General features: G+C 37.1%; 1 protein-coding gene across 1 annotated transcript in view; it reads right to left on the bottom strand.

The window, feature by feature from the left end:
* Positions 1 to 6,273: 6,273 nt before the first annotated feature.
* The window catches only part of GTDC1 (glycosyltransferase like domain containing 1), a gene marked incomplete at its 3' end in the record, with an annotated part of 460,833 nt that continues 454,504 nt past the window's right edge, over positions 6,274 to 12,602 (bottom strand). The window contains exons 18-19 of the mRNA XM_082689513.1: positions 10,636 to 10,720; positions 6,274 to 9,186 (exon numbers count right to left, since the gene is read on the bottom strand). The remainder of the gene's footprint in view (positions 9,187 to 10,635; positions 10,721 to 12,602) is intronic.

Raw genomic sequence — 12,602 nt, forward strand, 5'->3', positions numbered from 1 at the left:
GATGGCGAAATAATCCCCGAAGGGGGTGTGGGGGTAAGGTCCGCTGGTGATGTGAGTGGTGTGAATGATAACCCCACACATTCAGACAACCGTGAGCTCTTCAGACGCATCTGAGAATAAATAAACATAGCTGGAATCAAAGCTTCTGGCTATAATGACATGGCTTTTTACATTCTTGTTCCTCTTTCTTGAATCAGATCCAAACCAAACTCCCTAAACCCCTAATATGCTGACCAGAAAAACTCACATTTTCTCTCAGAAATGCTCATCAAAGGGTTTCAACTTACCTCCTTCTGAAGGCAGTTGGTTGGGATCTTCCCCACTTTATCCGTTACCCTCTACCTGCCTGACTCTGCGTTTGTTTTTGTTTGTTTGTTTTGTTTTTTTCAGGGGGAAAAAGAATACATGAGAGAAGCTGATATAGTGACCTAAAGTCACTCTTTCATCTTCCTTTTGTTGAAATGATACGCAGATACCCTGGGGTAAGGTGGGAAATCCTATTCCACACGGGATGGAGTCATAAACTCTTACAGAATGTCATTGTCACGGGCGAATTCAGATATTATTTCAATAAACTCCTTTGAGCAACATAATCTATGAGTTTATTAAAAGACCCTCAGGTTTATTTGGTGGACTATAAATAATCTATATGCTCTTTCAAACAAAAAATTCAAATGGCAGAGCAAAGGCAATAAGCTTTCCCCTCAAGTTACATGAGGAGTGGATCTGTTTGCTGCCAGTGCGGCCTCCTGATACGCTAGCAGGGGCTGGATCCGTTCCTAACGGAGCTCTATGAGACCAGCAACGGCATCTGGATTTCCCACAGCCTCTCAATGAGTGGCGGGTGAACCAGGGTTCAGAAGCACACAAATAAGCTGAGGCGATTTCTTTCTGCCGCGTCAAAGGAAGCGAGTGAATTTCATTTGCTTCTCCTTTGTCTCCGTCCACAGAACTCTTCATTACCTTCTTACATTCTTTCTGCTACTGAACCACTTGGATTTTCCTCCAGCCAATAAGGCTGCTCCACGCCCCCTGCCCTCCGCTCCCTCACGGCCTCCTCCCCTCTCTCATTGTCTGGGCTTCCTCCCTCACACGTACCTTTAGATTCTACCAAGTTGAATGATGACAAATAAAAGTTGATAATTTCCTTTTCCACTAGCATACGTTTTTTTAAATCCTCTTGGGGTGTGTTTTATGGGTTCTAAAATACAGAACGTGCTTCTCAAGAATCTGAGGTCTTATTCAAAAAACAATCAAAATTCAGGAAAGATGCTCTCTTTGATGGGATAAGTTTTTGAAGAGTAGGAGTCTTTTCTCTTTGTCTTGACATTTCCCACCTAGCCTGGCCCGCGTTTTGCCTTGACACGGAATGAAACAAATGCACAAATAAACTGAATGGTCCTTTGGGTATCAGTTGAGTGTAAAGACAACATATAGATTCATTAATAAATAACCTGGAGGTAGTGTCAGAATATAAATAAATTAGTAAAAACTAAGAAAACACCTTCAAAAGATAAAGTTAATTGTAAGCTAAAAAAAAAAAAAAAAAAAGTTAATTGTAAGCAATAAAGAAAACACTTGGGACTGAAAGGCTAGGCGTCTTTGGGAGAGAGGGAGGACATATGGCAAAAACTGACCCAAGTCCAGTCTTTTAGAAATGGAGAAAACTTAACGGAGAAAGCAATAGGTGGGGCAAATATCCGGAGTGTTAAATCAAAGGAGATGGAGAATTCAAAAGGAAGGAAAGTATAAAAATATTAACTCGGAAAACAATATAATTACATCATGAAAGACTTAGACCTATTTTTTTTTCCCAAAGCAGTTTGTCCTTTTCTAATTAGAATCCCATGCAGTTACTGCTAATGCATCCTAATTCATTAGTAATAAATGGGTCTGATTCTAAAGTAACTTCCCAGTAGCATCAGAATAGAATTCTTGGGGCAGAATAGCACATTCTAGAGAAGAAAGCCGATGAAAAATCTACTTCTGAGAAATCAAAGAGTTAAATGTTGGTGACTCTGAACTCAGTGGAAATGACAGATAGCTGTAGGGTCATGCTTAGCTGCAGAATGGCTTTCCTGTACTCTAGCTTTTCTATCATTGCTTATTTCAAGTACAGTTTATGGAACCTCTTGTTCTCATTGTCAACTTATTTTTTTCCCACATAGTTTGATTTAATTTATTAAATTAAGAATCTTATAAATTAAGCAACAGCAGACCAATGCCTGTTAGAGAAAACCTCAAGTATCAGTCTGTTTTTAGGGAATGACTTAATTACAGGCCTGATTTTTGATATTGATCTGTACCCTTCAAATGATGAGATAAAGGGACACTCAAAAAGAATAATGGAAAAGTCTTTGCATAGTCTCAAAGTATTATTGCTTACAATGGAAAAAAAAAATAATAAGTTTACAGGGGGGAACTCCAGAAAAATACTACCTTAACCAAGTGATCGAGGTACACTTCACCAGTTATGAAGCAAATAACATTGATACTCCTCAGTGTGGTGACTGAGAATACAACATCACTTCTGTAGTAGTTTTACCAAAAATGCACAACTTCAATTTCATCACTGCAAAACATCAGTCAATTCAGAATCGAGAGACATGCTACAAAATAACAGCCCATGAAAATGTTATAAAAAATGTTAACATCATACAACAAAAGAATAGACTGAGGAATTGTCACAAACTGAAAACAAACAAACCAGCCAACCTGACACAATTAAATACAGTGTGGGGTCCTAGATTGGATCAAGGGAAAATGGGTGATCCTTAAATATACACTGTAAGGTTAGCAAAAGACACTATACCGATGTGAATTTTCTGGTTTTGATCATTGTACCATGGTTAAGGAGGTCATTTTTGCAACTTTCCTATAAGCTTGAAATTACTTCAAAACAGAAAGCTGTGATAAAGATAAAATTTAATGCAGGTAATCTTGCATAAAAGTTTTTGATCCAGAAATCTTGTATAAGTAATGATTGGGAAGGTACAAGAAAAAAAGAGTACATGTAACCAGGAATTTTAAAGTCTATTGAATTTCTTATTAAGAAAAACTGAGCTTGTTGGGCACCTGGGTGGCTCAGTTGGTTGAGCAACTGCCTTCAGATCAGGTCGTGACCCTGGAGTCCCAGGATCCAATTGGGCATCGAGCTCCCTGCTCAGCAGGAGTTCTGCTTCTCCCTTTGACCTTCCCCCTCTAATGCTCACTCTCTCTCTCTCTCATTCTCTCTCTAATATAAATAAATAAAATCTTAAAAAAAAAAAGAAAGAAAAACTGAGCTGTGTCATAGAATGGCATTGCTAAATATTTATTGCAAATCTCCATCTCTACTGGGAGAAAAATAAAGAAATACAGACACTGCGGTGGGTTTGGAAGGAAGTTGTGCATTCTTTTCTTTTCAGAACTTTAAATGGAAAGCTTCATGGCAATTTGAGAAATGAACTTTCTGTCACTGGTTCAGATTTTTATTCCCTGTGCTCAGAGTAGTAACTCAAACAAGTGGGTAATGTCTGTTGCATAAAATAAGGATGAATATTTTCAGAATGACTTCTGAAATTGCCTTTTATATACGTGTGAACTCATTGAGACTTATCTATATACCAGTCCAGTCTTCGATCCTCCCTAACCCTACATATATAATATTGCCTTCATTAATTGCAGGTTATGATCTATCCCCCAAAACTAATATGCCAGAAAACTGGAAGCCATTGCAGTGATATTTCAAATCATTCCCCATAACCTCAGTCTATTCATGAGAAAATCACCCAACAAATCCCCATGCAGGGACATTCTACAAAATGCCTGACCAATACTCCTTTAAAACTGTCAAGGTCATTAGAAATAAGGGAAGTCTGAGAAAGTGTAAGAGCCAAGAGGAAAAATCTGAGAAACTGTAGCTGTCAAGAGGAGCCTAAGAAGATATGACAACTAATACAATGTGAAATTCTGGATGGGAGTCAGAGGAAAAGGACTTTGGAAAAAACGGAGGAAACCTGAATAAACTCTGGACCTTGATTAACAGTAATATAAAGCTGACTCCTGAGTAACACAGATTTGAACTGTGTGGGTCCACTTATACATAGATTTTTTTTTCAATAAACACAGTACAGTACTGTAAATATATTTTCCTTATGATTTTCTTAATAATGTTTTCATTTCTCTAGCTTACTTTATTATAAGAATATAGTATTCTTCATTTCACATAACATACAAAATATGTGTGAATTGACTGTTTATGTTATCACTAAGCTTATGCTCAACAGTAAAGCTATTAGTTGTTAAGTTTTGGGGGAGTCAAAAATTGTATGCGGATTGCTTATTGAGCAGGGCACTGATATCTCCAAACCCTGCATTATTCAAGGGTCAACTGTATAAATATCCTTTCATTAACTATAGCAAGTATACCATCCTAGTGTAAGATGTTAATAGGGAAAACAGGTATGAGACATACAGGAACTTTCTGTATTGCCTTTGCAATTTCTTTGTAAATCTAAAACTACCCTTTAAAAAAAGCTTTAAAGAGTTCAATATAAATAAAATATTTTTAATAATTCATTTTTAGGGGTGTCTGGGTGGCTCAATGAGTTCAGTGACTGTCTTAGGCTCAGATCATGATCCTGGAGTCCTGGGAAGGCGCCCTGCCTTGGGCTCTCTGCTCATTGGGGAGTCTGCTTCCCCCTGTCCCCCCATCCCTCCCCCATTGTTGGAGCTCACTCTGTCTCTCTCTCTGAAATAAATAAAATCTTTAAAATAATAAGAATTCATTTTTATAGAAATGTTTTAGACATATATAACTAATTTCTCTGCCTCTTTAAATAAATGTTTAAAACATACTTTAATCTTTTCTTTAAAATTGGAGTATATTATGAATATCAGTCTTTTTTTCTTATTATAAGATGTTATTATCTCTTCCTCTCTGAGTCTGAAGCCAGTGTGCATTTCTACTGCCTATCTTAGCAAAGTACCCATGTTAATATATAAAAAGCATTTAAAAAGGAGCCCAGAACATAAAAGCTTGACAGTAACATTAATATTATATGAAGATAATTGTCATTCACCCAATGTAAGCAAATTATAAACTTCGGGTTTTTCTAGCCACAATGACGAACTAGTTGTAATCCACCCATATTTGCTCATCTGATTGCTGTTGTAACCAAATGGCAACATTAGTAAATGGTCAGTCAAGGTAAGAAATTCGGTCTTTGAGCATGGAAGAGTGACATTTAGATGATCCAGCAGGAAATTACACCTCTGCTTTAGGTCCCACTGGCTCCATCAAATAAGCATGGGGTCCACCCACCCATCCCTCTGCAACACGACCACACACACACAGCATCTTCTGCCTCTCTAGACTCTACTGACTTGCCTCCATCCCCAGGATCAAAACAGACCCAGGATACTACAGAAAATGGACGCCGAGTCGAAACGTACCAAAGTGAGCTGACAGGTTGTTGGAAAGGTGACTGTATACTTACTGCCTTTCTAAAGTCTCTCCAGCTTTCAACTGTTCATGACCAAAAACCCTTGAGTCAGCAGCATGGAGGAGGTCACGGGTGACCGGTCTGGGTCACTCTCAGGCGATGCTTGCTTTGGAAAATCCTCGCAGGGCATTTACAACTACTCCCTGCCTGGCTCCAGTCCTGTCAATCACAAATGAGGCAGGCATCCCCTTTTGGCAAGTGGCCAGAGGAGGGTGCTCTGTTGTTAGGGGAAGACCTTCCAGGAAGAGAGGGAAACAGACAAACAAGGATCCTCTTTGCTTTCCATCTCCCTTCAAACCTGCAAGTGGAGCCCTTGTGGTGTTTCTCCTTTTTTGTCTCATCCTGTCACTCTCTAGTCTTCGAACAATAGAGGCAACAATGGTCTTGTCTAAATGATTTCACAGGCTATTATTCAGACACTCAACTTTTAACATTTCAATTTTGTCATTCTGTTTCCACACAAAAGGTGCACTCCTACAGTATAATGTTCTCAGAATTATGTCAATGAGCAGTAATGGCTTTTAACATTAAGTTGATCATTAACAACTACATTATCTGAGGCATAATCAGTACTTGAGCCTTTTGTGAGATTATGACACCACGGAATTTGAAACTATTAGGGGGACGCACTCATAACAACATCTAAAAATATTTACGGGGTAATAAAAGGTTAGTGAAAAGCAAACATCTAAAACAGTAACTGAATAAAACCATCAGCTTCCATTTTATTTACAAAAGGTGAGTCTCTAAAAAAGATAGAGGTGAGCAAGATCACTTCAACAACATGTCTTTGTTCACAAAGGTTTCTGTATTGTATGTAAACATTCTACGCAGGCGTGATTTCAGTGGAGCTTTATCAGAAGGCATATCCCAAAACGTTTGTATTTTTGAAACAGTGAAAAAATAGAAAGGGGAGTCTGTTGTAAGCATTATTGTGTCTTCTCAGATTCTCAAACTATTTGGCAAAGCACGTTTATTGATGTCTTGCATATTTTTTGTAGAGTTATCTTATTCTCCTTCCCTCATCCCCACCCCCATCTCTTACGTGAGAAATCATTCAGGGAAAAGTCGTGTCTGTTGGCCTACAATCCAATGCTTGCCAAACATGCAGCATCATGATGGATTTCAAGACACAGGAGAACAACCACAGCGAAGACACCAAGTTCTGAAGTCTGGAGAGAAGCCCAAGTCTAAATAGACATGTCTTATATATGATTTCGGATCATAATGATTAGCATCCATTAATTGTGAAGAGGAAATATACTTCATCAAAATATCCAGCCAATGCTCATACAATCATAAAGAGTAATGTACATGCTATTTTTATCCTTTGATAAAGGATAAAATTCCCAGAAATCTATCCTTTAAGGAATTTTTAAATCCAGAAATAACTTAGTACACAAAGAAGTTTATCATAACATCATTTATAACAGTGAATATCAAACCATCCTAAATGCCTAGAAAGAGAGGGATAGTTAAGAAAACAATAGCCACATTTTCACACATGAGGAAAGATGGCATAGCCATTTATAAAAAATTAGTTAATAAGGATATTACTTGTAAAATCAGATTAAATGAAAAAGGACAAATACAAAATTGTGTGTGGAGGGGTATCAAGCACCATGCATAGACAAAAAGGGGGAACTGGGCTAAAAAAAAAGAAAATATACCGAACAAATAATGTGTTTTTCATGGTAGTAGTTTTTTCCTATACTTTTTTCTTCCATGTACTTCTCTGCATTTCCAAATTTTCTTCAAAGAGAACACATTATTTTTCCAGTTAAAAAAGGATGTATATTTAACTCTGTGGTTTAGTTGTCGCTGTTGAAAGATACTGAACCAAATGTACATCCAACAAGAACAATGCACAACAACCATGGTTTTCGTTCTTCCAAACATTGAAAAGTAGTCTTTTGACTTGAAAACACAGAAACTTTGTGCAGAATACATGTGTCAGTCGTGTGACTTCATCCTGGCCCCAACTCTTCTTTTCTCTGATTGGCTCCATCCACACTGATAATTCAGTCTTGTTTCCACATATACCCCACTGTGTGCAGAAGGGTTTACTAGAGCTCACGCTGGGTGGAGTGAACTCATTTCAGTTCACACTTACCTTTTCTGAGCCTGAATGCAGGGAAGAAACATGATATGAGAAGTCGTGGTGCAAGAAGGCAGATGGGCAAGAGGGGACTATTCAGCCCACACTATTTGCTCCAGTCAAAGACTTGAACTTGCTGACCTTTGTGTATGTCTCACTCCATCTGTCTCCCTTTTCAAACACCTTACCTATTATTTCTCCCTCCTTGGAATACTCTCTCTTATCCTGTGATTCTTACTCAAGCATCGTCTCTCTTTTTCTTTTAAACATAACCCATTTAAAAATAATACATACAAGAAAGAGAGATCGATATCTAATTTATAATACCGCTTTTGATTCCAGAGGACTCTTCCAAGATGTTCCAACTGAAAACCACTTTGACTCTATATTTTTTTCTTACTGTTTTTCATTCCTCAATTATAGATTGGAAAAATACTGATTGATACACAGAAGCATTATGCCAAAATTATATTAATAAAATATGGGTGAGGTTCATTGTCTTGAATATCTTCTTTAAAGCTTCAAAGATAAAGGAAAATGTTATGAACTATAAAACACAGGGATAATGATTTTAGTTACATGACTACTTCTGAAGTTCTAAGAGTTTGTTATACAGATGCGTATTTACTTCTGTTGCTCTTGTCTGATATTCAATCAGCAATTCTTCAAAATACTTAGAAAATAGATCTTGGGTTTATCTTTGCTATAAGGAAAGAATGAATGGACTGAGAAGATAGAAGAGCAAATCAACCCAGATTCCATGAGTAGCCAGCTTAGCAGAACAGAAGTCACTAAGCAGCAACCAACAGCTTCTTTGAAGAACAGATCAGTTTTTCTGATGATCAGTCTAATCACTCTCTATAATAGAAGAAAAGGATGCAGGCCCAAACAGGACATCTTTGATATAATTTTTATCATCCTTAGGAAATTTTTGGTCTCTGACTTCTACAGTACTGCTCAGAGTTGTGAACAATCCTGTAACACCTATCAAAAAGTGAGCACCTACCTTCCCCTGAGTGCTCTGTCTTTGCATGAAGAGCGTATTTCTTCTGCACACAGAACCCCACTTCCCTGTACATATTTCCTGTCACTCAGAATGTTTGTCTTTCCTCCATTCCAAGAAGCTAAACAATGGGAGGGCCATTCAGTGAATGTAATATCATGACCTTCATTCTTTCATGTACTACCAAACTATGAGTCAGATACTATATGGCGTGAGATTCACTAATGAAAAAACCATAGACAATGTCCTCAGGTTATCTCCAGAAATTACCTCTGGGTTACTTATCTATTGCTGTATAACAAATTGCACCCAAGCTTAATAGTTTGAAGCAATGATAAATACTTATCACATCACAAAGTTTTGGTGGGTCAGGACTCAATAACCTCTTAGACGAATGATTCAAGCCTGAGACTTCTCATGAAGTGCTGGTCAAAATAATGACTTGAGTTGCAGTTGCCTGAAAGTTTGATTGGGGCCAAATAATCCACTTCCAAGGTGGTTCATTCCCATGGCAGACAAGTTGGTACTTGCTGTTAAGAGGTTTCAATTTCTCTCCATGTGGCCTCTCCAGAATGCTGCTCAGTATGGCGATTAGCTCTCTTCAAAGAAAGTGATACAAAAGAACAAGGTAGGAGCCAAGACTTTTATGACCTAGCCTGGAAGTCACAGACTATCATTTCTACTGTCTCATATTGGTTACACAGGATTGACCTTATCCAATATGGAAAAGGACTCTATAAGGGCATGAAAACAAAATGCAAAGATCAATAGGAGTCATCTTGGTCATCTTGCCATTCTTTTAAACTCTCCATCAAGATGTGGAGTTGTTCTTTGGCCAGTTTTAATCTGGACTGGCCTATGAATGTTTTGACCAAATGAACACAGTAGAAATGATGCAATGCCAGTTCCAAGTTAAAAGTCCTTTTACAAGACTGGCAGGTTTTGATTTCCTGTCTTTTGGAGTCCTGGGCCATTAAGAAAGAAGTTCAGCTTACAGTGACAAAAGTTTAGCCACATGAAGGCGAGGTATCAGGCATAGGTGCAGAAAAGGCCATCCTGGTTGATTTTTTAGATGACTCTGGTAAGTTTATGATTGCAACCACATGAGAAATTCCAATTAAGAATCACCAGCTAACTCAGAAATATGACCCCTGATATGATATATTGGTGTCTTTAGCCACTAAATTCTGAGATGGTTTGTTATGTAATGACAGAAAATCAGACAAAAGTTATACAAGTTTTTGTTATTCATTTTTGGTATTTTCTGCACAACCTTTACATCACAACCTTTATAAATGCCACAATAGCAGGAAACATACGTAGACTTCCTAACTGGTTTTTTACATTATTCTTGCTCCTAACTTTCCAGTCCCCAAATAGCAAGGTGACCATCACTATAACATATATAACATATATCAAAGTCTTTTCTGATAGCCAGACTAGGCTATGTTTGTATCATATATTATCATTATAGTCTATATATCTAATTCATAATATTTATTGGACTATGTTTTTAATTATAGTTAGCATAATCACTTTTCTAATGTTGGCATCCCTCACTGCACCCTAATCTCTGATAGACAAGGTGCATAAATATCTTATTCATTGGTCTAACCTCAGTGTTAAGCACAGTGTCTAGAACATAGTAGATGTTCAACAAATATGTGTTGAATTAATCATTTTCAAAGTATCTGTGCATTTTATTTCATTTTGTAATAGAAACTTATTTTTTAATACTTTTAGTTTGCTACTTTGGGCTATTTCTAGTGGCAAAGAAAAAAACAAAGCCAGTTAATGTTATAGGTAATTTTTCACATGAAAATAGCTACCTGAAATGTGACATACATTCATCAATTTCAGTCATTGGATTGACTTTGGATCCTCCTACAGAAAACAGAGATATAGAAAGTCTTTATTTTAGCCAGGTCTTCAGATTGCATACTATTCATTAACATAAAATAAAAAATAGTTTTCCCACTTCCTTTCTCCAGTTCTCATTTTACTTTCTAGATTCACTATAATATTGTATTTTTATTTGAAATACTTACTTTCTGCTGCCTCTGTTGCATATTTATATTTATTATTTCATTTAGACTAAGAAGAAAAGATTCTCCAATTCATTCCTTCAATGACCTTGGGAAGAATAAAGCTTTGGTTAATAGAATTATACCAATCCTAGAAAATCACTACCCAAAACTCCTCAACACTAATAAAAAGTGGAGCCAGACAGCCTGTTAGGTAAAGCATATGCTAATAAAGCACAGAAGTGGTTAAACACAAGGACATTTCCCTCTATAGGAGACCAAAGGCCCAAATATTCAATAACAAAAATCTTAGCCATATGTGCACTTATGTAGAACAGATTATTAACGGTAATTCTCCATAAATATAAGAAATGCATTATAATAAATCTGAATAATTTTAAATTATTTTTCTGAAATCACAGCCATTAAACAGTGATGATCAGTCAGTGGAAATATTCATCAAGATACATGTATGACAGAAATACCAAGTTCATTCTGCAGTGTCAAGTCGAGGCAAATTCTACAAATGCTTATATTCAAAAACATTTTCAGAGTAATTACGTTTTTTTGGGCAACACTTTTAGCATTCTTTTTTTTTTTTTTCTTACATATGCTTCTAAATCTGTGTTTGGAATCCAAATTTTAAATTTAATTACAAGCAGAAGAATATGCCTACTTAACATCCAATTTAGGCCTAAATTACCCTTAAATTTATAGAGATTCACGGAAGTTTAGGATTGGAAGTTTTTTAAAGTTTATCTAACCCATTGGCTTTCAAAGTGTTTAATGGACATCAAAGGGCTGCTCAAAACAGGGACCACTGGGCGCCACCCTCAGACTTTCTGAATAGGTGGTGCTGGGGTAAAGCCGGAGAATTTGCTTCTTTAAGGAGTTCCCAGGTCGTGCTAATGTGACCCATCAAGGGACTACACTTGGAGGATCGCAGATCCCACCCACATTTATATTTTACAGATAAAGAGATAAAGGCCCAGAAAACTTGAAAGATTGGTTGAAGGATTCTGCCACAGTCAGTGGCAGAAAAGGCAGGAAAAGGCATAAGTAAGTAGGACTCGGACGTTTCTACTTTCAGGTAGAGTTTCCCCTGATTCCACTTTCCCAGTCTGAGGTGTATTCAATACCATATGAGGTGTTGATGCATACGCTACAGAAACAAAAATAGGTCACAGCCGTGGTAGAGGAAAGGCAACCTAAACATCCTCTCTCCCAGATGACAAAATTAAAGACATGCAGGACCGCTCCAAAAATGGTATGATTCAGGTATTTCTTTGTGGCCACCACTCTGCTTTTGAAGTTCATTTCCCTCTAAACATCTAAGGACTTCCTTTGCATTCTTACATTGCAACGTCTTTGTTGATAACTTTTCAGTAATTCCATTACAGCAAATCACAGGGTTGTCAAATCTTCAAGGATCAGAAGATCATGAGTTGACAAGTAGCAGATGCACAGAAAGAAGTTTTAAATAACGTGCACTCATTCCCATGTGGAGCAAAGTAGAATACCTATTACTCCAGGATAGTAGAAACCAGCCGGGAAGTAACAAAGAATGGAGCTATGCCACGATATTTACTGTTTCTCCCACTTTTATTCAGGGAAGAATCAAAGAATTCAGAAGAAAGCAAACGCTAAGAGTTTCAAACAAGCTGTTTCTGTTTAAGGACAGAAGTTTCTGTTAAAATTTAGTATAATTGTGATGTCACTGAGCGTAGTGAGAGCTGCAGGCAAACGGAACATTCTCATTGTAATACCACTACTGTAGGCATATTTGAAACACTATAGCTTCTTCAGACTATAATTATAACTGTTTGTTGCTTCTGTGGTTTCAAAGATAATAGAAGTTGTTCACAAAATTTACACAACACTGATGTGTTGCATATAAAATGTAGACAGTCACGTGTAAAATATCCCATTATATATTTTCTCATAGAGAGAAACAGCTGAGAAACCTGCAGACCATCAAATTATGACTCCAG

This window comes from Mustela nivalis (assembly GCF_964662115.1).
Source record: "Mustela nivalis genome assembly, chromosome: 11".
NCBI lineage: Eukaryota > Metazoa > Chordata > Mammalia > Carnivora > Mustelidae > Mustela > Mustela nivalis.